General features: G+C 36.9%; 1 protein-coding gene across 2 annotated transcripts in view; it reads left to right on the top strand.

Moving 5' to 3' along the window:
• LOC111155604 (zinc finger protein 438) overlaps nt 1-26,928 on the top strand; it is a 172,566-nt gene that overhangs the window by 58,443 nt on the left and 87,195 nt on the right. For both annotated transcript variants that reach the window (XM_022515868.1, XM_022515869.1), the window contains exon 2: nt 16,283-16,360. The gene's annotated coding sequence lies outside the window, so the exon portion shown is untranslated. The remainder of the gene's footprint in view (nt 1-16,282; nt 16,361-26,928) is intronic.

Raw genomic sequence — 26,928 nt, 5'->3', positions numbered from 1 at the left:
TCTTTATTTATTTTTCTGCCCCACTCATGCCCTCACTGTCTGAGGACCATGGATAGGGTTTGTTTGTTTGTTTGTTTTTAATTAATCTCTTTTAAACTAACCTGTCTATGGAAACTGAATATTTCCCCTTTTCTGAAAGGAAGGCAGTTGTGTAAGAATAGCTTGTTTTCTTGAGATCCCAAGCCAGGGGTCTCTAGAGGAGTCTAGGATCGCACGTTTGCTTTTCCAGATTTGAAACAAGAAATATTTAATTTGCCTTGACTCCACCTAAACTTCTTAAATAGAATTCAAAATTAGTTGATTTCTCTGAGCTTCTGGTTTGTAATGCTGAAGAACTTCTACATAGAACAGATAAAGGATGGAGTAAGAATTTCTGATTCGGTTGCGTATTATTTATTGTGGAAAGAATGTTTTCCCTACAGACTGACTAGGAACAAGATGTTTAAACATAAGCCAGGGTGGAGACCTATTTGTTTGGTCAGCTTCAGAGGAGCCACGTTTCCCTACTTGTGATGCGTCTGCCAACTATTCTGTCCCCCCACCCCTGCCTGATTCTTCAAGTTTCTTTGGAATTTTTACTTAAGGCTCTGTTGGATAAGGCAGTGATACAGTGCATACGTGGCGATTAGAAAGGCTAAAGGCAGTTTTCTGGAGCAACATGATTTTAGCATGGCATGAATTTTGGCTGGGCTGTGAGTGTGTGTGTGTGTGTGTGTGTGTGTGTGTGTTTATATAAAATGGCTTCTTTCCTTTTTCCCAGTCCCCCTCTGCTGTTGGTCTGTGTATTCACATGGCTGGATGGCTGCAGGAGTCCATTTATCACAGGCAGTAGGAGGGGGTGTGGAGATATGAAAGGGTTACTGTTCACATTTCCTGTGTAATTCCCTCTGATCTTACTGAGCTGTAATTTCTTTCTTGATGTTAAACATTCCCAGGCTCCTATAACCTTCTAGCCTGCTTGCTGTGGCCAAGTTTGTCCCAGGTGATCATGTAGGCGAACCTCCTGTTTTAAAAGGCTGGAAATCTCTCCTTCCTTCGTGAGATAGGCTACATGCTCATTCCTTTGCAATCCCAGAAGAAATCCCTGTGATTTAACACAAGAACAGAGCATAACCTACTAGTTTTAAAAATCAAATTTAGTATCCAAGTGTGTTGTCCAGTTAACTGTGTAGGTTTTAAAATCTCCTGATTCCTGGTTTAGTGAATTTCTAGTTAAATGAAAGCCCATCCATCTGTTAAAGATTGCATTCTTTCTTCTTAACACATTGAGAAATGGGTTCTGATTCTAAAAGTAAAATTTGTCTCTACCATGTTACTTTCAGCTTGCTTAACTGCTAGATCATTTTAAGTTGCCTCAAATGCAAAGCTGTTTAACTGAAACTGCCACATTTCTGCTTCGGTTCTGTTCAGGTTGTAGTTGAGCATACGGAGGCTACTGGTACTTGTAATTTTCTCCTTTTTCTCTGGTTTTAAAAGTATATAGCAGCTCATTTTTATTCCACAAGTTTTTAAATATACATTTTCACGGTTGCCAAAGGTTTTCTATTTTTGCCTTTCCCCTTAAGTTTTAGAAGAAAATGCTGTGCTCCTGTGAAGCCTAAGACTATGTCAGCAGCTGCTGGTGAACTGATAGGGGCAGGGGGTCCCTGGGCCAGCACTGCCCTCATTGTTAGGTAAGGAGTGTTTCTTTAGACAGGGCTCTGGGTTTGCTTGTGTCGCTAATAGCACATCTCTGTGTCTTCATTCAACAACTTGGGAACCTTAGGGTTTGGGGACAGACTAGAAATGAAACAACATCTCTTGGAAGGAGCTTTTAGGATAATTTAAGCTTGCTGGTGTTTAGGCTGAAGTAAACTATTTGTATTGCTTAAAACAGTGAGATAAAATACTCTTTATGCATCTTAACCATGTGTAATATGGTTTTACACAGAGGTGGGTAGATGAATTTTTAGATTGATTCTGTTTGGATTTGCCTTAGAGAGCCAACAGGAATGGTTGGTGTTTCTCATTCACCTTTAGTTCCCCTAAACGAAAAACAGAGCCTGCCGCGCCATGGGCTTTCAATAATGGTTTGTTGAATGAGTGAATTAAGCTGACAGATTACGTCTGTGGATTCTTACTTGTTCTGTATATGCATTATTATGTGTATGTCTAATAATGTTTCTCTCACCCTTTTTGTTAGTCTCTAATGATAGATCTTGTTCGAAGTCCTTTGTTATTAAACAGTTAATTCTCTCAAAGCATTTTGTGCCCAAGTCCATAAAAGTGTTGTACTCCTGGCTGGTCTAACCACGCCACTGCTGTGTCATAGAAAACAATGAGATTTAGTTGTAAGTTACTTAAATTATAGATAGTCTGTTAACATTTCCTAAAACTGATAAGCCTGTTCACTGTTCTCATAATGGAAAAACACTTACATTTTCTCCCAAGGACTCTCTATTCCTAAGACCATCATAAAGCACTGAATAGTAATGTCAGTCATCAACAAATACTTACTAAATAAATCTAAAGTCTTTTAGACATTTCAGTGAATAGAATACATACACTAGTCAAGCTGAACAACAACTTATGGTACATTAAATGTGGGGATGTGCTAAGTGAGCGGCCTGAATGAGACTCATGTAGCTTAGTGGAACGAAAAATCGTTTTGACTTTAACTAGAGAGTGGTGTGAGATTTCATAAAGGAAGTGTGAGTTGGGTATTAGACAAATAGTTGGGTTTTAGCTATAAAGCAATGAGGCTGTTTTACATTTATAAATACTGGTGTTAGTTATCACACTTTCTGTTCCCAACAGCAACGAAGAAACAACAAAAACAAAAAAGCTTAAGTATATGATGGAGCCTTTTCTCCATTGGTGATTTATTTATTCCTTATTTTTTAGTGAAGTACAATTTCAGAATAGCTTCCACTAAGGACATACAACTCTGTTATTTATCGTAAGGATCCACTTCAGTAAGTCCTCCCAAATTAAAATTTCAGTGGGAAGACAGGATATATATTGAAAAGTTATCATTCATGATTATACTTTGGTGTTAAAAGCTTCATCCAATCTCAGTGGCAAGTTTTTAAGAGACTTCACTGCTGATTTATACCTTGATTTGAAATCTGATGTATAAGGAGATAGATCCAAATTTACTGTTTTTTTGTTGCACAGATATAGGTAGCTATAGTAACTTTATAAAAATACAACCTCACAGCAACTTTTTATTAACCTCTTAAAGATTCTTCTACAATAAAGCAAATACTGTAATACTATCCCAAACAAATCAGTTTTGTGAAGCAAATTAAAATATGGCTAGAATTTACATTGAGACCCTTTGATTGCATTTACTTGTTACTACTCACTATTAAAAGCAAACACTTTAGGGGCGCCTGGGTGGCTCAGTGGGTTAAAGCCTCTGCCTTCGGCTTAGGTCATGATCCCAGGGTCCTGGGATCGAACTCCACATCATGCTCTCTGTTCGTCGGGAGCCTGCTTCCTCCTCTCTCTCTCTGCCTGCCTCTCTGCCTACTTGTGATCTCTGTCTGTCAAATAAATAAATAAAATCTTAAAAAAAAAAAAAAAGCAAACACTTTAATCCATTTAATTTTAGAGCCAAGCTTTTATCTCTAGTTTTATTCTTTTATTTCATAAACAAGCAAAGGAAAAACAATACAACAAAGAAATGAAATCAGTTTCTCTAACATAGTAAAGATAGAATTTTAAGACAGTTGCCTGACTTTACTTTTCAGTCTTTTGGCCTTAACATATTTTTGTGACTGCATGCACATCTCTCCATATCCTTATTTGTTCACCTGTTGCTGCCAGTGTGATGATGAATGGAAACTATAACCAATGGTTATTTCCCACATTGTATTTTTGCCTCAGTCTCTCAGGGTATCACAAAGTGATCCGTGATTAAAGAGTTTGGTGGTCAGCTAATTTTATGAAAGGTGGGAGCATCTCAGTGAATATTGATATTTCATTTAAGCCAGTATTTCCCAAATATATTTAACTTTGGAAATGCCCACTGCTTGCCTGCTTGCCTTCCTCTCTGCCCTTCTTCCTTCCTTCCTTTTAGCTTCCTTCTTTTCTTTTTAAAGAATACCTGTTAAAAATCTCCTGTAGAACAAGTTGTAGGAATCATTACTATGAAGGTTATACACACAGACACAGACAGACACACAGATACAACACATACACACGCAATTTAGGTCTGTTGCTTATGTCCATTTTTCTCTTAATCTCTACCTTTTCTAGAGTATAGGATGGGATATAGAAGGAAAAAGAATAATAATGCTTAAGTCTTGCTAGCTATTCTGGTAATGTGTGAGTGGGAAAGAGGCTCCTTTATAAAACAAGATTTGAGATTGGTGTGAGGATTTCAAGAGTTAATACTCTCTGCATTTTATATAGCTCTGAACAAACAGGAGTTGACCAAGCATAACAGAAGTTATTTCTGGGGAGAGGAGAAGGATGGATTGAAGGTAAAATGGGGCTTACACTTTCTACTATACATATTTCTGTTTTGTTTGAATGTTTTTTCCTTAGTGTAAATTTCTTTGGTAAAAATTTTAAGTTCCTTAAAAATAAGGAGTGAAGTAAAAGACCTTACTAGTTGAGAGAAACTCTATAAAAAGAATTGCTTACTCTAAGCTTTTGTAAGTAGTAGCCTCTAGTGCTTTCAAACTCACTTTGTTTAAAAAAATACCAAAAATCGTAAGCCACTTTTTTTTTTTTTTTTTCAGAAACAAGATTATATGAAGTAAGGTAAATCTGTCGGATGAAATTAATACACCTTTCCCTTCCTGTACCTGTTTCTTTCAGTTGTTGCTATAATTCACTATACCATCATTCTCTGTTTTTGTGCCAAGTTAGGGACTGTGTCTTGTCTCTGTATCTTTAGTGCCTAACTCTGCATCATGCCTAATAACTTACTAAGCATTTGATAAGTGTGGATGTGGGTGTTTGTTGCAGGAGACTTAATACCATAATCATTCCTAGGAAAATGCATTAGTGCTTGTCACTTTCAGATCTTTTTTTTTTTTTAAGATTTTATTTATTTATTTATTTATTTGACACAGAGAGAGAGATCACAAGTAGGCAGAGAGGCAGACAGAGAGAGGGGGAAAGCAGGCTCCCTGCCGAGCTGGGAGCCCGATGTGGGACTCGATCCCAGGACCCTGAGATCATGACCCAAGCTGAAGGCAGAGGCTTAACCCACTGAGCCACCTAGGTGCCCCTCACTTTCAGATCTTAAGAGGAGTAAACTTTTTTGAAAACATCCTTAAAATATACTCTATTTTGTTTTTGTGTTATATCTGTCTTCCCTCAGAAAGAATTTAAGATAGTATTCATTAGTACACATAAAATAAAATAATGTTTTAAATAAATGAATAAAATAACAAAGTTGGAGGACTTTGTTACTTCCCAGATTCAAAATTCAATATCAGGTGACGGTAACCAAGACAGTATATCATTGGCGTAATGATAAACTTGCAGATCAATAGAGTGGAATTGAGAGTCCAAGAATAAACCCTTACGTTTTTGGTCCATTGATTTTTTTTTCTTTTTTATTTTTTTAAAAGCTGCTAAAGACTATTCAATAAACAAAGGGTCATCTTTTAAACACATAGTTCTGAAAAAACTGGCATCCATATGCGAAAAAATGTACTTCCTCACAAAAACAACGGTACAAAAAATTAGCTCAAAATTAATTATGAACCTAAATGTAAGAGTTAAAACTATAAAAATCTGAAAGAAAGCATAGAAGAAACTTCACGGCCTTGGATTGGGCAAAGAGTTAGTAGATATAACACCAAAAGCACGAGACATAGAGAAAAAGAGGGATAAATTTGACTTCATTAAAATTGCAAACTTGCCTCAAAAGACACTGTTAAAAAACTGAAAAGACAAGCCACAGAGAAAATACTTGCAGATCATATCTGATCATACCAAGAACGGTATCCAGAACATATAAAGAACTCCAACAGATGAATGATGAGAAGACAGACAACCCAGTTAAAAAAATAAGCAAAAGAATTGAATAGGCATTTCATAGAAAAAGACTTAAATGACTAATAAGCACCTGAAAATGTGCTCATCGTCATTAGTTATTAGGAAAACCCACATTAAAAACACAGTAAGATACTACTCCATGCCCACTAGTGAGGCCTCTTGTCAAAAAAGACATAATATCTCCTGTCTAGGATGTGGGGAAACAGGAAGGCCCATACATTGTTGGTGGGAATATAGAATGGTATACCCACCTTGGAAGACAGTTTGATCATTTCTTTAAAAGTTAAACCAACATGAGGAGCCTGGGTGGCTCAGTCATTAAGGATCTGCCTTAGGCTCAGGGCATGGTCCCAAGGTCCTGGGATCAAGCCCTTCATCAGGCTCCCTGCTCAGCGGGAAGCCTGCTTCTCCCTCTCTTACTCTCCCTGCTTGTGTTCCCTCTCTCTCCGTGTCTCTCTCTGTCAAATAAATAAATAAAATCTTTTAAATGAATAAATAAAATTAAATTAAAATAAAAATGAAACCAACCTAACATATGCATTAGTCAGGTTTCCAGAGAAACACTCAATAGGATTTGTCTATGTATAGGGAGAGATTTATTTTAAGGAATTAGCTCATGTAACTGTGGAGGTTTGGTGGGTCCAAAATATGTGGAGCTTGACAGGCTGGGGACTCAACAAATAATTGCAGTTTGAGTTCAGAGCTAGTCTGCTGGAAAACTAGGAAGAGCTGATGTTGCAGATGAAGTGTGAAGGCAGTCTTCTGGGGAATTTCCTCTCCATTCGAGAGGTTAGCCTTTTGTTCTATTCAGGCCTCCCGCTAATTGGATGAGACCCACCCACAAAATGGAGGCCAATCTGCTTTACTCAAAGTCCACCAATTTAAATGTAAATTTCATGCAAAAACACTCTTCAGTATAATGTTTGACCAAATATCTGGGCATTGTGCCCAATTAAGTTGACACATAAAATTAACTATCACACCATAAAACCCAGCAATTCTACTTCTCAGAATCTTCCCAAGAGAAATGAAAACATGTATCCACCTAAAGACTTGTTTGCAGTTGTTCATAGTACCTTTTTTCATCATGGACAAAAATGAGAAACAATTCAAATGTCCAACTAATACATGGATAAACAAAACATGGTATGTCCATATATTAGAATACTCTTAAGTAATTGATAAATGAAAATACTGATATGGACCAAGGGCAGGACACACAATGCATCTCATAAAAGCCCCTATATTTCCTTGAGGGGGGTCACAAATTTTACTCTAAATTTTCTAAAGAGACCATTCTAAGATGAGATGTTTTTACTAGTGTTCACAAGATCAACATTTATCAGCATTTTAGGAGAAACCTAATAATTATAACTCAAAGGAAAATGTATCCTTTTATTCATAGTGCAGCATATTCAACTCTGCCCTCAAGAGCATCCCTGTAGTAAATAACTGAAGACTCTTTTCTAGAACTGTTTCTTAAACCTCCCTTCAGTACAAGTCTAGTGGCTTAACATCAAAGGCACTTCACTGAATACTGGGTGAATGGTAATGCCGGTGAATAAGAAGGAGAGTGGTAAAAGGACAAAGCCAAGAATGCTGCTCTTTGGTGGTATGTTTTAGTCCAGACATGCGGTTTTAGAAAAATGAATGGGTGTACCAAATAGATATGCAGCAGTTCCGCAGAAGCTTTTTTATAAAAACTGAGTAATGGTTAAGTTTAGCATTTTACTCCCTGGCACGTACCTAGAGTGTAGTAATTCTCAGTTACGGATTAGATATGGAGCCATTTGCTTTAATAGCTAGATTGAGAGTATGGTTGGCATCCTCTGGGGATGCTGGGGAGCCTGAGGAGGAAAAGTATCAGAATAGACTGTCTACCGTATATGAATAGGGGTAGCCTGGAGAAATATGTGCTGATGGGTTATGATTCTCCCTGAGAAATCATTTTGGCTGTTCTCCAGTGTTTAGACCAAGGGATCATTCAGGCTCTGAAGACAGTATAACATGGCCATAGACACTAAACTTGGAATAGTGTGGCGTCCATTATAAATTTTCAAAAGTGATACATAGGTGTTGTAAAGCATTTCTAACAATTCAATTCATATATGAAGTATAGACTATATAGAATAAAAAATTAAAGACTTCTTTCTTTTCTCTATTCCCTTATTTTCCTGTTAATGTATATTTAAATTATTTCTAGTTTTTAGCTCTAATAAGGCTGTAGTAAACATACTGGCATAGGGCACTCCTCCATTTAAGTAAAGATTTGAGTGCACACATACATACTTACACAATTACATATACATACATGCATGTATATGTGTCTATGTGGGTGTGTGTATATATGTATATATTATCAAGTTAGTAACAGCTATTACCTATTCTGTATTTCATAATTTATTTTAATATACCAGTATTTCTTTATATTTTAAAATCACTGCTTTAGACCACTACCCGTATTTGATTTTATATTTGTAATTCTGGTCTTGCTCTAATCATGAGAAAGTATCTAAATAACCATTTGTTAAAGTAACTAAAGGATAACCTAAGCATGAATCTTTTGGCTTGATTATATATGTACAATAGTTTATTTAGTAAGAAGAAAATGTTAATTGCAATAACTTAGTTGAAGTTTATGTTTGGAAAATTGTTTATTTTATAATATTCCAGAGAATGTTGGCTTTTATCTTCAAAGAATAATTTCACCTTGTAATTATCTTTATACATTACTTCTGAATAATATCTAAGTTTAGGCCTTTGTTTCCAGTTGGGTTCTAGAAGGTGGTGACAGGACATTGTGGCTCCTGTAACAACTTAAATAAATTACAAAAGTCATTGTTGTGATGATCTGTTATTACATAATAAATTGCCCCAATACTTAGTGATTTAAAACAATAATTTTTTATATAGCTTATGATTCTGTGGATTGGCAGTTAAGGTCGATCTTAGCTGGGTGATTTTTCTGTTCCATGTTGCATTGAATGAGATCACTAGATAGTATTTAGCCGATGGGTGAATTGCTTTAGAGGGTCTAAGATATCTTTACACATGCATATGGTGCCTGGGCAAAGGTGGAATTCTGGCTTTACATGACCTTTCTAAAACCATGGTAGTCTTAGAATGGTCAGACTTCCAACATTTGAGACATTTTATACCAGAAGTAAACTGATTAGATTGAAGAGATCATTTCCTCACTCTACCTGTCTAATAATGGAAAAGATGGGTCCTATATGAGAAAAAATAATATCCACTACAGTTTTATGTTTGTCACATTTACAGTATTAAGAATACACTAAAAAGTTATATAAGATGTAAAAAGGAAAAATCAATCCAAGGAAGAAGTAAAAGTATACTTAGATCCATCAATGACACTCTAAGTAGGAGTTAATCAGACAAGAATTTTATCAGTTATAAATATATTAAAGGAAATAAAGGAAGTGGTTAAATATGGAGGAAAAGGCAAAGAACAGTAACAGAAAGTTGAGATATATAAAAAAATACTCTAGAGCTAAAAAATACAATATCTGAAATTAAGATTTGATTTTAATGGTAAAGTAGACACAGCAAAAAATAAACTAGAATTAGTAATCTCAAAGAGAGTTTAGTGGGAAAATGTACAAGCTGAATCACAGGGGAAAAAAGAATGTAAAGAACAGTATAGGATAAGAGATATATGGACTGTCATTTCATTTAATATACATATAATTGGAGTCATAGGAGACGAAAAGAAGCAAAAACAATACTTGAAAAGATAATAACCAAAGATTTTCCAAGCTGATGAAAGATAGCGATCTACAGAGTCAAGCAATACAGAAATCTTTTGGACCTCAGGCAAGATTAATATAAAGAAAACCACACGTAGGTACAACATAATGAAACTTGAAGAAACCAGATTGAAAATCTTAAAATAACCCAAGGGAAGAAACCACAGTAACTTCAAAAGAGCAATGATAAGATTAATGGCAGACCGTTCTACAGAAATTTTTTAAATTAGAACACAATGGAATGACATCTTTAAAATTAAGTACAGAAAGGAAAAATATTGCCAAAAAAACTTCATGTCCAGTAAAAATATTTTTTAAATGAAGGCAAAATAAAGATATTTTTAGACAAAAGATGGGAGACTTTATTACAGGTAGCACCAGAGTACAGTAATGCTAAAGGAAGGTATTCAGTCTGAAGAAAAATGATCCCAGTTGGGACCACAGAACTTTGGAAAAAATGAAAAGCATAAATATGTGAGTAAATAGAAAAGATTTTTGCCTATTTAAAGCAATAACAGTATCTTTCAGGCTTAAAACATATGTAGAAATAAAATAAAACAATAGAACAAAGGGCAGAAAAGTGTAAATGGAGTAAAACCAATATTTTTGTCTTGTATACGAAGTGGTAAAAAGGTAGTAACTCAAGGAAGTATTTGTAATGTCTAGGATAATTGCTTTAACAAAGTACAAAGGTATTTGAACAAAAAGCTAACAGAAACAATCCTAAAATCTATATAGAACCACAAAGGCCCAGAAGAATGAAAGCAGCCTTGAAAAAGAAAAGCAAAGCTGAAGGTATCACAATTCCAGAATTCAACTTAGATTACAAAAGTGTTGTTATCAAAACAGTATGGTAATGCCACAAAAATAAACACATAGATAAATGGAACAGAATAGAAAACCCAGAAATAAACCCACAACTATATGGTCAGTCTTTAACAAAGCAGGAAAGAATATCCAGTGGGAAAAAAAATAATTTCTTCAACAAATAGTATTCAGAAAACTGGTCACAAAAGAATGAAACTGGACCATTTTCTTACACCACACACACAAAAAATTCAAAATAGGTGAAAGAACTAAAAGTGAGACCTGAAACTATAAAGTCCTAGAAGAGAGCATAGGCAGTGATGTCTCCATTGACCGTGGAACATTTTTCAGATATGTCTCCTAAAGCAGGGGAAATGAAAACAAAAATTAACTATTGGGACTATGTCAAAATAAAAATCTTCTGCACAGTGAAGGAAACAATCAAACTAAAAGGCAACCCACTGAATGGAAAGAGGTATTCACAAATGTCATAACTGATGGAGAGTTAGTATCCAAAATATATAAAGGACTTAATACAACTCAACACCGAAAAAACAAGTAATATAGTTAAAGAATGGGCAGAAGACAAGAACAGACATTTCTCCAAAGAAGATATCCAGATGGCCAAAAGAAACTTGAAAACATGCTCAACATAACTCATTATCAAATGTACATCAGAACTACTTTGAGATATCAACTCACACTGGCCATAATAACTAAAATCAAAAACAAAAAATAACATATGTTGGCAATAATATGTAGAAAAAGGAACCCTTGTGCACTGTTGGTGAGAAAGCAAACTGGTGCAGCCACTGCAGAAAACTATATTGTATACCTGAATCTAATATAACACTGTATGTTAACTATATTGGAATTTTTAAAAAGCTAACAGGAAATAAAATGCATTAATAAACATTTATTAATTAAAAGAAAAGATTAGGTGGAATGAATTGAAACAAGTTCTACACTAAACTCACTTGCCATATAATTTCCTTCAGATTGATTTCCATTTATTCAGTTTACATACCTTTTGTTGGAGTTTGAGTAGGCCAGTTGAATACACCATCTATTCCTTCTTCCAACTTCTGAACCCTTTGAGAAGTAGATATAGCTCAGAATAAAAAATATCAACTTTATCTTTGGAGAAACTGGGTAAAAGAGTGTGCTCAGATCTCTGTGGAGTCTTCCTGCATATTCAAATTGGATTGACTTGACTTGCCCTGTTGAGTTTGCTATACGAATGAGAAGAGAATATATGTAGTTTTGGGCTGGCAAGGTCTAGGAGAGAGTGAGAGATTGGTGACATATGTGGCCGATCTTTTACCCGATCTCACCAAACAGATAAAGCAGAAAGAGAACGAGTGGTGTTTTGTCACCTGTCATCCTGGGCGAAGCCCTACTCTTAACCATGTTCTTTTTTCCAAGGAGTCAGACCTGTCTTATTCTCATGGAACCCACAGTTCCACTACTGGCCTACTTCCAGTTCCTCGTGTCGTCTGGACCCTCTGCTCTATTTTGAACGAAGTTTTATAACTTTGATCTTTCCCTAGAACTCTTCTTCCCCATCCTCCCTAGAAATTTAAACTTGGCTTTTGTGGACAGTCCCCCATTTGTTTTATTTTTTTGTTTGTTTGTTTTTTGGGGTTTTTTTGCATGGCCATCTGAAGAAAATGTATTGAATTTTTCTAATTCTAGATACTTAATATACAGTGTTAAATTAATTCCAGGTGTACAATATGATCCAGCACTTCCATATATTACTCAGTATTCATCAAGATATGTCTGCTCTTAATCCACTTTATTTCACCACTCATTCCTCCACCTACCTCCCATCTGGTAACTATCTGTTTGTTCTCTGTATTTTAGAGTCTGGTTTTTTGGTTTTTTGTTTTGTTTTATTTGCTTGTCTCATTTTTCCTTCTGTTTTCCTTTCCATTCCGTTCTGTTCCGTTCCGTTCCCTTTCCCTTCCCTTTCCCTTTCCCTCTCCGTTTCCCTCCCTTTCTTTTCCCTCCCTTTCCCTTTCTTTTCCTTTCTCTCTCCTCCATTTCCCTTTTATCCACACCCAGCATGCAGCCCAACACTGGGCTTGAACTTACGACCCTGAGATCAAGACCTGAGCAGAGACCAAGAGTCAGATACTTAAATGACTGAGCCACCCAGGCACCCCAACTTGTCTCCTTTTTTTCTGTTTGTTTTGTTTTTAAATTCCACCTGTGAGTGAAATCATGTGGTATTTGTCTTTTTCTCTTTGGCTTATTTCACTTAGCAATAACCTCTAGATCCATCCAATGGCAACATTTAATTTTTTATGCCTGAGTAATATTCCTGTGTGTGTGTGTGTGTAGTACATCGTCTTTATCCATTCACCTATTGATAGATCTAAATTTATTTTTTAAAATTTTTTAAGATTTTATTTACTTATGAAAGAGAGTGAGAAAGCGAGCATGAGTGGGGTGAGGGGCAGAGGGAGAGGGAGAAGCAGATTCCCTGCTAAGCAGGGAGCCCAACATGAGGCTCGATTGCAGGACCCTGGAATCACTACCTGAGCTGAAGGCAGACGCTTAACTGACTGAGTGACTCAGGTGCCCCTCAATGGATCTAATTTTAGATTTAAAGGACAGTTGATATGTTCCTTTGCTGTCCACTGTCAATTCAGTGTGCCACCTTTGTGCATCAGTTCCTTCTCTCTTAACACTGCCACCTCCCCTTTCTAAGTCTTGGTATTGGTTGATCTAGAGGACATTGCTCCAACTTCCTCAATTATGTCGGCATCAGACCTGGAACTGTCCTCTCCACCCCATACTATGTGATTTATAATCTGTTCTTAATTCATGTTTTTGAATTTCTGATACTCAGAACTCATTATTTTTTAACTTGCTCAGCTCTGTCAACCAGAAGCTTTCATAGATCTCAAATACTGAAAGCCCTCTCTTTTCCTTACTCCTCTGGCAATTTTTTTTTTCTCTCTTAAATTCTTAAATTCTAGTATTCCTTCATTCATATACTGTCTCTGTTTTTATCCTTCCTCCCCTCCCTCTTTCAACCTCTCTATGTTAATAGATGGTCTTGCCATTGGATCTTAACTACCTCAACTTTACCCCCTTATACACAACAATTTTTCTTTATATTTATCACCCATCCTTTCCTTCATTTCTAATCATAGGGAAGAAACTGTCTATTCTCTTTAACATGGCTAACTCTACCAGAGTTTTATTCCCTTTTTCTCTTGTATTTGCCACTCTCCCTCTCCATGCCCTTCTTCTACTAACATTAAAAATGGAAAACAAAACAAAACAGTAACAATAGCAAAAATCCTTGTTTTTTTTTTTAAAGATTTTATTTATTTATTTAACAGAGAGAGAGAGAGAGATATCACAAATAGGCAGAGAGAGAAGGGGAAGCAGGCTCCCTGCTGAGCAGAGAGCCTGATGCGGGGCTCGATACCAGGACCCTGGGATCATGACCTGAACCGAAGGCAGAGGCTTAATCCACTGAGCCACACAAGTGCCCCAGCAAACATCCTTGTTAAAGATTTCACCTTCACTTCAAACTATGCCAGCCTTCTTAAAGGAATAAAATTTGCTAGTTAATTTCACTTCTCCTTTCTCTTCAGTCCTTACTAGAAGTTTTTGCTTTCTTCTATTGCCTTCCTGAAATTTCTTTCTAAGGTCATCAGTGACTGTTAAGTGCTTAATTTTCCTTCTGCCCTTAAAAGGTAGGACAGGGCTCTCCCTCCTTTTTCTCTTCTTCCTTGACTTCACTGATGGACATCCATCTTTTGTGGAAACCCCCTTCTCAAATAAATACACCTTTTAGGGGATAGGCAAACTGTTTTATTGACTTGCTGTAGCAGGAGAGACCACACAGATGATTCTGAAGTGGTGCCTCCTTTGAGGCAATGAGTTTAAGGTTTTTACTGATTATAGGTTGAGCTCTGAAGTTCTAGGGTCAGATATTAGAAGTGGGGCAAGTCTTTGGATTGGTTGATTTTTTTTTAAGCTAACAGTTGATACATACAACATATGGTTGTGATTGAGAAGAAAGGCCTGTTGAGGACCAAGACACTGTGCATTTGTAACTATAACCGAATGGTGTTAGTTGTTCCAGTTCTCAGTCATGCATAAGTGATGGAGTGGTTATTCTGGTTTTCATTTTCAAGCACATCTTCAGTGAATTTTTAACTTTTTATTTCCATTACAATTGCCCTGGTTTCTTATTTTGACTATGGCAGTAGCAAAACAGGTCTCACTGCCTTGGGGATCTTTTCATAGTAACTCGTATTCCAAAACTAGAGCCATCATTCCAAAAATACAAATTCAAACATGTTTTCTACTGAAAAACCACTGATGGTTCCTTTTATGTCTAAAATAAAAGCTCATATACTGAATGCAGTATTCAGCCCCTTTTACAATATGACCTGAACTCCAAATTCTAGTCCTTATCTATCTGTTGGCCTATCGGTCCCTATCTTTTCCTCCCTCTCTCCTCCCCTCCACCTCCATTCTCACTTTTCTCTTCCTTGTCCCCAAGCTATACTCATATTATGGAAGTATAGTGATTTATTTCACACTGTACATGTTGGCCCGTTTGCCTAAAATAATTTTTGTTTCTTAGAATGTTGTTTCCAACCCTTATCTTTATCTGATTATTACCTTTACAGAGTATGTTAGGCAAAACAAAAAACTACAGACTGCATGACTCAACAGAAATTTATTTGCTGTTTTAGAAACTAGACATCCAAGATCAAGGTGTCCACAGGTTTGATTTCTTCCGAGGCTTTTCTCTTGGATTGTAGATGAGCATCTTCTTGCTGTGTCCTCACATGGTCTTTCTGCTATGTGTGCACATCCCTGGTGCCTCTCTGTGTGTCCTAATCTCTTTTTATAAGACACCAGTCAGATGGTTTTAGGACCCACTTTTTTTTTTTTAATAATTTTATCTTTTTTTCAGCATAACAGTATTCCTTGTTTTTTGCACCACACCCAGTGCTCCATGCAATCCATGCCCTCTCCAATACCCACCACCTGGTTCCCCCAACCTCCCACCCAGGACCCACTTTAACAGCCTGATTTTAACTTAATTACCTTCCTAAGAGCCCTGTCTTCAAATAAGTCAAGTTCTGAGGTACTGGAGATTAAGGAGTTACTACATGAACTTCCGAGTTGCAATTCAGTCCGTAATACAACCTTGCCACATATTCCCTGTAGTAATTAACCTTCTCCACAATCCCATATACCTTGCACCACTTGCACGCTTATTATTATCTGCCTTGATATGGAGTTTTTCATGTTTGTCTCCTTCTGTAGTGTGTGTGGGTTTCTTGAGGACAGAAACTGTCTCTTAACACAACTTCATCTTTCCCTGCTCTCCGTGATATTAGAACTGAAGAGGGTTTGATTATTGGCTAAATGAAAGAATTCAGTGTGAATCAGGCTTGAATATCTAATAATATATTTTTCAGAATTTTGAGGAGATTGACATAAAAATATATGAAAGGAATATATTATATCTCCTATTTTAGAAGTCTTTGGGCATAGCTTGAGATTTTTGTCTTATATTCTTAAATTATACATAGTCTAAGTAATGTCAGTTTTATAGGACTTTATATAATTCTTTAATGGTCTTTAAGGTGTAATCATATAATTGGCTTCTATAAGCTACCTGTCAATTCTTTCAATTTCATTACTTCCATTACATTTTTTTTCAGATAAAGATGAATGCTGTGTTTCATCCAGTACTGAAAATTTGAAGTTTTGAAGATACTTGCTAAGTCAGATCACTTCAAGTAAGTCTGCTCATATCCATTTTAATGCAAGCTTAAGATTGATTTAACATGTAAAGAATTGAGTCCAGTACCTTTGACACTTTCTCAACTCTCAAATTTCTCAGAATATCTTGGAGTCACATTATATATTGCATCATTGGTCTTGGAAAATAGTAGAAAGATGATTTCTTAGTAAGTTTCATATGCTTATTAAAAATGTAATGTTTTAACTCTTAGTATTATTTTTAAAATGTGATTAACACCTCAGAATCCTCCTTTATTTTGCATTAAGTGTAGTCATCAGGTCCTGATGATATGCCAAACTTAATATTTTTAAAGGTGGTTTTTCCATTATAGCTAATATTATGTTTTTCAGTTTTTTGAGGCTTTGTATGGCTTTTCTAAATGATGTATATGTTTGTGATTATTGGAGGGAGATACTTAATAATGAACTAGTACTTGAATCTTTAATCAAAAACTTAGCTTTGAAAGGTCATCTTAACTACCTTCAACTAATATAATTACCTCTAATGGTCTTCTGTCTCCATTTACTCTTCCTCTGTCCTGTATTCCACTGCTAGATAGATTGGCATATAGAATTCTAATACTTTTAAAATACTTTAATGGCTCTCCACTCACCACTGGATAAATTCCATGTATCATTGCCTGGTATTCAAAGCCCTCTACCCAGTTCCTAAAAATATGCCTCATCTTAGCTAACTGGACTCTTTCCTCTTCTCTGAATTCTCATCATTTTTTATGCCTCTGTGGCTTGATGTGTTCTGTATTTCTTGTTTTTTTTCTGTGATGTTCTCTTCTTCGCCCTCACTGTGCTTGTTGAAATCTTGTGCAAACCCTGAAGGCTCAGCCCAGGTGCGCGCTCATCTGTGGAGCTTTCCCTGATTGCTCCAGCTAAACCACTAGCTCTGTCTGTTGACTTTATCCAGTATTTTGTTTTTATCACTATCATAGCACGTTTTACCAGGCAGCTGTATTATTTGTGTTTACTTATCTCACATCTTAGGTTGTAAGGACTATAGAATCAAACTTCTTGTCTGAGTAATTTTGGTCTCTCCCAGCATTCAGCATAGCCTCAATAGTGCTCAGTAAATACTTGCTTAATAAATTAGTAATGTGCCTGGATTTTTTTTTTTCATCATCTTTTCTGTCTTTCATCCTTATAGTCACATATGGTCCATATTCATGCAACTTTTCATCCCTGGTACACACTTCTGGCAAGCCTCCACGCTGCCATTTTATCCTAAGAAAATACTAACCATAGTGTAATTAACAAGATACAGTCAGTTCTTAATCTGTGCAATAAACTGGATTCCAAAAGTTCATATCTAATTCTGTTGTTTGGAATGCAGAAGACATTTTCCTACAAAAACAATGTCATAAATAGTGGTTCGGTTCTCAGCAAGTCCTCCCAAGACTATTTAACTCGTAAGTACCAGTGCTACTTGAACTACAGGAAGTCATCATGCATGACACCGTTTTGTAGAGAAATTGTAGCTCTGAGACTGAAATCACATCTCCTGTGCCCTAGAAGCAGAACAGTACCTTTCTGGCCAGCTGGAGCAATAGGAAAGCCTGAGTTGGACCTCTGGCAGTGGTCGGCATATTGGACGCTCTTGGGCCAGTTGTTTTTGGTTTTCAGTATTTGCATAAGAGACATTTACTGTAGGTTACCGGTACTCACATGTCTTCTAAATTGAGGGCAAGGGAACACTTGCTCTTGTGGTCCTCTTGCAGTAGATAAGGATAGTCATCAGCTATCCTGATTCTATCCTGAGTCTTCAACTGTTTTATCACGTGGGTGGGTCAGTCTAAGTCGGGTATTGGCAGATTAGAACTGTTTTACTCCTTCTTCCTTTCCTGTGGACTTATGAGAATTAAATATATAAATATGGAAAATACTTCTGTCTATAGGAGGAACATGTTTATTAGGGATCAACCAACCCTGTGTTTCCCATCATACCAGGTTTTATGGACAAGGGATTCTCATTTCTGCATGGGAATACTGATGCTTCTCATGAAAAGCTCATCAGTGTGTGCATAAACAATCCTGAAGGTTGATAACTTACGTTATCAGGCTATAAGAATACACATCATAAATTTTAGAGACTTTAATTTGCTTAGTCATCATAAGCTTTGAGCACATGAGTGAATGTCTGCTTTATGTTTAATGCTCTCATAGGTGCAAGGGGCTAGGGAATGAGAACCAAAGATATCATGAGAAGTTTACTTTCCCTCCAGGAGCCAGGAATACAGGGAGTGAAGTATGAAAAAAAAAAAAAAAAGAAAGAAAAAGCACTCACAGTACAAACAGTGTGTCATTAATTGCCATAAAGTACTTCATTAAGGTAACAAACACTCTTGGGGTTATCAGAATGGCAATATTATTATGATTCACAACGGTTGTAAAGATGGTGGTGGGAATTCAGTTAATCTTAGAGGAATGGTAAAGATTTAAATTTAAATAAAGAGCTAGGAGAGGAACTGACATTCCAGGTTGGATTAACAGCATGAATGGAGAACTAGAGATACAAACAAACAAATCATTACTGGCTGGAACAGAAGGTTCCTTCATGTTGGGTGAAATAATAGGTGGTAAAATTACACCAGTGTTTCAACACTGGCAGTGAATAAAAGTCATCTAGAGATATTTTTAAAAATACAGGTCCCTGGATCTTACCCCAGAACTAATAAATAGAATTTCTGGGACACAGATGTAAACCTGTTTATCTTTCAAAGTTCCCCTAGCAGTTGAGAACCACTCCATTAGAAGGATGGGCCAAGTTTAGTAGAGCCATGAATGCCTTGCTGAGGAGTTGGGCCTTTGTGTGTCAAGCAGTGGGAAGCCCTCAGAGGTTTCTGAGCCCGGTGACATGATGGAATTCGAGTTTGCCAAGATAAATGATTCACCAACTGCATGTGAATGGAAAAGAAATAAGAAACAGCTTGAATTAGAGCAGTAGTGGCAGGGAAAACAGAGAAGGTCACATTTTTAAGGGTACTTAGATGAGTGGGAGTTGGCGATGTCAGCCTTGACCTCGGCATGATTTGTTTTATAAACTGATTATACAACTTCACCCTCATTAATTTGATCTCTTCTCTCTTACAACCTGGCAACTTAAGCAGTAATTTCAGCCAGTTTGCATTTAATGGAAGGAGACCATTGTCTACTCATGTACACATCTAACTCATAATAGTAAGTGAAGTTATGTGGATGAGGAATATGACCTTTAACATAATCATTATAAAGCATTTAATAACCACCCATGTATGCAATAACACAACCCCGGTTCTGCAGGATTGTGCCAAGAGCTGAAGTCACAAATATAAGACAGCTATTGGCACATAATTCCCTAGCATTAAGTTGAAATTTGAAGAAACATTCTAAACCATGTTATGCATCTTAATATTTTTAGCATCAGATTTGCTAATTGCTTAATTTTTGTGGTAGTAGGTAGGCCTGTGAATACCTCCTGACCTTAGCAGCTCTGAGCTTATGTTTCTCGGCTGCCCACATCCACAATTAGTGGTTCTTATCCAGGCCCATATCCTCCTAGTGTCCGTCATGCATGCCCCTACCTCGTCCTCACCCAAGGGAGCCAGCAGACCGGAGGTGTAAAGGAGTCAGCATTGTACTTCTTTTGTGGCACCGACAAGCCACATGATCCTGAGGACTGTTACTCCTGACTGCCGTGGGACATGACAGCTTTTGGGAGTCTCAAACAATGCCATGGGTTGAAAGCATTTCATACCTCTTGGAGATGTTTTGAATATTTTGTATTTGGAAACAATGAACCATATTTATTATATGGCAGAGAATAAGTTCAAGCTGTGATGTTTTGATGTGACCTGTTTGTTTCCTTTAAGAAAAGACTCCACATCTTGGATTTTTTTTTTTTTTTAAACCACTCTTTTTTGGCTGTTTTGTGACAATAACCTCTCCTGTGGTCTTTGCCTGTGATAGTGAATTTATTGTTGTGTCTTCAGTGTCTTGAGTTACTTTTCTTTTCTTTTTTTTTTTTTTTAAGATTTATTTGTTTATTTGACAGAGAGAGACACAGGGAGAGAGGGAACACAAGCAGGGGGAGCGGGAGAGAGAGAAGCAGGCTTCCCGCCGAGCAGGGAGCCCGATGCCGGCCTCGATCCCAGGACCCTGGTATCATGACCTGAGCCGAAGGCAGATGCTTAATGACTGAGCCACCCAGGCGCCCCTTGAGTTACTTTTCTGTGGCTACTTAGGTTTTCACTAATCATTCAAGAGAATGGGTGGTCTGCTTAGATCTAAGGGATCTTGTTGGAGGAAGTGAGGGAAGGGGACGGACATCGGCTGAGTGCCCACTCTGCGCCATGGAGTTTGCATGTATTTTATAATTTTAACTCCCCTTTACAAGTGAGAAGCTTCCAAGCTACAGAGGCTTGAACCGTTTCTCTCACATCACAAGTTAAGGGCGGTTTTGATTGCAACTCTGGCTATCCTAATGGCTCAGCAGCCTAGTCTTCCAATCCTGCATGCCTTATTTGTGGGAAAGGTCACTGAACTCAGTGTCAGGCGCTGTGCGTGCAAGCTTCTGCCTCCATCACGAACAACCGTGAACAAGTTACTTAAGGCTTTCAACTTCAGTTTCTTCATCTGCCATGGGGGGGGACAAAACCGGCTTTACTGACCCTTTGAGGTTTTGTGAGAAACCTGTTAGTGACTTTCAGTATGACTTTACAGGTTTGGAAAGGAAGATTGAGATATTTTTAATTCAAGCAAAAAATAAACTTAAAAAACCCAAACCATTAAATGAGATGAACTTGGATGGATTTTGTGGTATTTCACTTCTTGACACGCTCTGCAGACTTTCCAAAATAATGTTTGTCGATTTTGCAGGCCCCAAACACCACAGTGTGCCAAACTGCATCACTGACTTTAATATCTCAATGTAGCAGAGAGAGTCCTGGCAACCTGTCAAGTACTTATTTTCTCTCACCAGCAGCAATCAGTAGTTTCTGTACCACATCAAATAGGTCTGAGCTCCGGTAGATACTGAATGAAGACAGATTTGTAGCCAATGAGGACTCAGAAGAGTCGCAGGCTACCACATAGTAATAGACTTACTGGGCTAGAGTGGATGTTCACATTATCAGAACAATTCTTTATATTTTGGAAGGTTGTTTTTTTTTTGTTTTTTTTTTTAAATAAGCCTGAATAGTAAAGTCACGTTTTATAAAACTGATTTCACAGAACTTCTTTTTAAAAATGTTTCCAGATTTCTGGACAACTTTCATAGGTTATAGGATGGTGAATACTGAAAGGCAACTATGAGCTATTACAACCCACTCAGTGCTTCTTTCAAGTGTACATGTGAGAGATAAGAAATTTAGGGTACTCATTAAAGTGTAAGTACAGCACTATGAATGAAATGGCCAGGAGCCTGGAAGTACCAAGGTCATGTCCTAGACTTACCCAAAACCTGTACCCGCTATAGCTCTAAGTCTCTTATACATCAGACTAACAAAGACCAAAAAAAAAGAAGAAGAAGAAGAAAGAGAAAAAGAAAGGAAAGCCTTCAGAAGACTAGCTGACAAAATAGAGGAGTAGCGTTAGACTCCAGATCCAGATCCAGAGGAATGTACCCATTCTGTCTTGTATTCAGAATTGTGGAGAATTATTCCACATCTGCCACATTCTGTATCTTGAAGAGGGTTCCCTAGATCTAGGGTGCTGACTTCCACTAGGCTTCTCATGCACCCATGCTGTGCCTGCATCCTAGGTCTGGTGGCTGGATGACCCCAGTTAGGGCCTAGTCAAGGGGAGTGAAAGGGAGAGTGGACACAGAAAGTCAAGCAAACATGCAAAGCAGAGATTGTGGTCAGATTTGGTCCGCAGATGTGCCATGTTTGCCCAGTATTTGTTTTAAATGTGAATTCATTATTAACTAGTGTTATTTTAACTAGTCACCAGTTTAACTTGTTGTTGACTGATTTAATGTACAAATCCACATTTCTGGGTTCTCATGCGAACTGGAGACCTGGCAACTTTAGTCCTACCTTTCCACGTGACGGTAGTCCGCTGGAGTAGAAAAGCAGCTGCTTGTACTAGATGGGAGGCTTTACTTTCCCATTCTCACGGCCCCACTCCTGGCTGTTGATTTTCTTTACGTGGAATTAAAAAGAAAGTTAAATGGTACTAATTCTGCCATCTATATGAAAATTGGAAATAACAGGTTGATAGGCTGGTATATTTCAGTATAAGTGAAAGACAGTGTGTTAGTTTCCTAGGGCTGTCATGACAAAGTACCATAAACTGGGTAGCTGTAATCAACAAAAATATATCCTCTCACTGCTTTAGAGGCCAGAAATCTGCAACCAAGGTGTTGGCAGGGCCATGTTCCCTCAGAGACCTCTAGGAGATGCTCCTTCCTGCCTGTTCTAGCTTCTGGTAGCTTCCTTAGGTCATGGCAGCATAACCCCAATCTCCGCCCACCCCATCATCTCATGGATGTCTTTCCTCTGTGTCCAGGTTTTCCTCTTCTTATAAGGACAGTAGTCATATTGCATTGGTGCCCACCCTAAGCCAGTATAACATCATATTAACCTAATTACATCTACATAGACCCTATTTCCAAATAAGGTTACATTCACAGGTACGAGAGGTTAATACTTCAACATAACATTTTGTGGGACACAATTCAGCCCATAATAGGATGGCATATTTGTTTGGATGGTGCAGAGTAATAGTTTAAGAACAGAGATCCTTGAGACAGAATGCCCGTTTTCCTATTTACAACTTACTTTCTGTGTGCTCTTGGATAGGCTGCTTACCCATCACAGTGTCTCCATGCTCTCATCTATAAAGTGAGGATCATGGTACCTACCACATAGGGTTGAAATGAGGACAGAATAACTTAATATGTGGGAATCATTTAGAACAGTGCATGGCACATCCTAAGTGCTCAATAAACTGAACTATTATTATCATTAATTATTATTAGTTCTTATTCATACACGATTTCTTTGCATACAAAGAATATCAATGCAAGAAATCTGTTATTTATGATAGCACTGTGAAACAAACCATGGATGAAAGAGGAACAGTAGATAGAAAGGATGCATGAAAAAAAATACTTGAACCAATCAAAAAAGAGAAGTGAGAGACACTAGAATTTTAAAAGGATATACTTTTTAGTGCAGATAAAGGAATGTAATACATTAAAATTCCTCAGCTTCTTCCTTCTTTGAGATTATCTGCCTGGCCTGTAAATGTTCTTGAAACCAATAAAGACCCAGGCAAGATCTTCAAACCCAGAAGCTTAGACAATGACCATTGGATTGGAGAGCACATGGCCTTTACATAATAAGAAGAAAGTTACTCCAGGGAGAGTGTCCAAGGAACACATGACTTCTAAGCATTCCTACCTATCTCCTTGGAAGCATGTTATTATTGTCTACCTCCTTCCCACAAATACTTGGGTTGAAAATATCCTTGTTTTCAGTCCCTGGGTCAGAGATTGAGGCTGAATAATTTTTTGAATGTAAACCAAATTTTTCCTCCTAAGGGAATGAATATTTTGAGATCTATTATTTTCTTTTCCACATAGTCTTTAGGTAAGATAACAATGCAACTTGAGTTTTATTAAAAACTGAGAGCTCTGATAGAGAGGGTTTTAAGAAATGACCAGACTTTCTGAAGTCCTGGAAGAAAATTATTCTGTAGGTCAGTGGCTATAAGATATGTAATATCTTACATATCTTATCAGAGTATATATTCCTCATTCTCAAAGATACTGTTACCCTGAAAACATGAGAATACACAAATAAAAGAGATGTATGTGTATATTATTTATGATTGTGATTTTATTTTAATAAAAAGTTGGGCTATTTAATTTTTGGCAAAGAAGTGGTGTTTTATAGTTCAAGTGTTAGTAATTTGGAACATTTTGATGAAATGATGAATTCATCAGGACTTGTTCAGTTGTAAGTGAAAGAAAGCCAGCTCAAGCCAGCTCATGAAAATAAAAGGAACTTAATTATTTATATGACTATGGTTTCCAGAGGTGCATCTGGCTTCAGGCATGGTTGCAGCCAGGAACTCAGATGATCTCATCTGGACCCTTTTTCAGCTCTGCTGGTTTCTTTATTCATCATTATGCAGACAGGCATATGATCAGTAAAATGACCACCAGCACCTTGAGACTGTTGTCTTCCTGGTTTAGTAGCAATGCCAACAGGAAGAGAACTTGTCGGGCCACCCATCCAGCTATCAGCCTCAGAGAAGATACAGAACAGCTCTGGCCACATGTGTGATGAATAATCACTGTGGCCCAGGGAATGGATTATTCTGGTGGACCAGCTTAGGGCATGTTCACCAGTGCTGCAACAGAGGTGCGTTGTCCAGTAACTGAGGGCCCCTCTGGGATCTCAGGGTGTGAGAGAGGCTTTCTCCAAAGGAATGAGAAGAAGGGCTATGAGAATGTGTGCTGAGCAGACTAAAACTGTAGTAAATGCAACCATTACAAATGGTATGTGTGAACTAGCTTAGAAACTGTACTTTTGCTGTTAAGATGGCATATAAAGAACTTTCTGCCTTCTCCTATTAAACTATCTATCCAGAACAAAAGAAACGGGAAATAAAAATTCCAGCTCTTTCTTTGATAAGAAGTAGATGATATCAGTAATTCTCATAAATGCGAACACAAAGTGTTTGATACTGTGACCTAGTAGAGAATGTGAAACCATAATTATTGTCTTTGAAAATGTGAAAAGATTTTACAGAGAAAATAGTCTTTTTTAAAAAAGGAGAATTAAAAAGAAAAGTAAAAAACAGGAAATAACTCTCAAAAATTAGAAATCTAAAGGCTGAAAGAAACTCACTGAGCTGTTGAAAGCTAAATTTGAGGGAGAAATCATTAGCGGTGCAACCCAGCAGATCCAATAGTAGCTCACTGATGCAAGAGAAAATGGGAGAGAATCATTCAAGAAATAATAGAAGACTGTTTTCTAGAACAGAAGGAAAGATAAGCCTGAAAGTTTCCAGAGAAGAAAAAAAAATTGTCACATGCAAAGTGTTTTGAATAAAACCAAACAAGAGACTTCTCAACATCAGTGCTGCTATGGAAACATCAAAATTTGTGAAAAATTTTTTAAAGGTTTATTTATTTATTTGAGAGAGAGAATAGCGGGGGAGAGGGAGAGAGAATCTCAAGCAGACCACCCCCCGCAAAATCATGACCTGAGCCAAAATCATGAGTCAGACACTTAACTAACTGTGCCACCCAGGCATTCTGTGAAATATATTAAGGGGTAATTTTTATTACAACAAAAGCATGTCTTTCTTTACCTGAGAGTTGTTGTCACATATCTCTAAATAGTTCTCTCAAATGGTTTTTAAAAAAATATTTCACTTATAACTTTCCATCATTTAGACTTACTGAAATTTTTGTATAATCTGAAGTATACCTGTAAATTTTCCTTTCAGAGATTTGAGGCATGTTCATGGTCCTTACTCTTGTTTTTCTTTTTGATTCAGTAATTCACCCAAGAGTATGAGTGTGAACTTTTTTCCAGATACAACGGAGTTAATGTTTCTTGTTTTATATAGTAGTCCAACATCTATCCATAATTGTATAATCAGTAACAATTATGGATTGTTATGTTATCAATTATGTATCAATAACTGTGGTTGTGTTAGAAACTCACTGATAATACTAGGGTATGTGATAGCAGGACTTGCAAAATATTTGCCATTTTTCCTTTGGGCCATCATCTAGTGATTTCAAGTGACAAAGTTTGGGCCTTACTCTCTTAAAATGTTTGGCATATATACATATATACATATACATATATATATGTGTGTGTATATATATATATGTATGTATGTATATATATGTATATGTATATATATGTATATAAAATTATGAGTAACAAAGTATCATATAGAATATTAGTTTTTGTCTTCTCTCAATGAGGAAGACAAAGTCCTGAATGGAATTTTCTTTTGAAAATTAGAAGTGGCGGGGTGCCTGGGTGGCTTAGTGGGTTAAGCCTCTGCCTTTAGCTCAGGTCATGATCCCAGGGTCCTGGGATCGAGCCCCGCATTGGGCTCCCTGCTCAGGTGGGGAGCCTGCTTCCCCTTCTCTCTCTGCCTGCCTCTCTGCCTACTTGTGATCTCTGTCAAATAAATAAATAATATCTTTAAAAAAATAAAAAAGAAAATTAGAAGTGGCATCAAAAGTTGAAATTTAGCAGATATATTTTTAAAATTTTAATTATTTGAAAAAATAATATTTTTAGGATTCTGCAAATATTATTGTTGGCTATGTAACTTATATTTTGTTATGGTATCTTTAGATTAAAAGTACTTCAAATTGCATTTTTGTTTTTAAAATATTCTAACTTTTAGTCTGTACGTACTATAAAAGAATTGAAAGTTTTAGGTGCAGTGCAGTTTTCCCTTTCTTTTTGGATTAGTTTCTAAAGCCTAATGAAATGGAAGGTAATTGTCCTTTCCAGTTTTAAAAAAAAAGTTCTATTTTATTCCTTAATGTACTATATGAAACCAAAATAATATAGAAAAATCAAGAAATGAA

This window comes from Enhydra lutris, unplaced genomic scaffold (genome assembly GCF_002288905.1).
Source record: "Enhydra lutris kenyoni isolate GAN:26980312 unplaced genomic scaffold, ASM228890v2 scaffoldscaffold42, whole genome shotgun sequence".
In the NCBI taxonomy this organism is placed as follows: Eukaryota; Metazoa; Chordata; class Mammalia; order Carnivora; family Mustelidae; genus Enhydra; species Enhydra lutris.
This window is presented reverse-complemented; position numbering and strand designations above follow the sequence as displayed.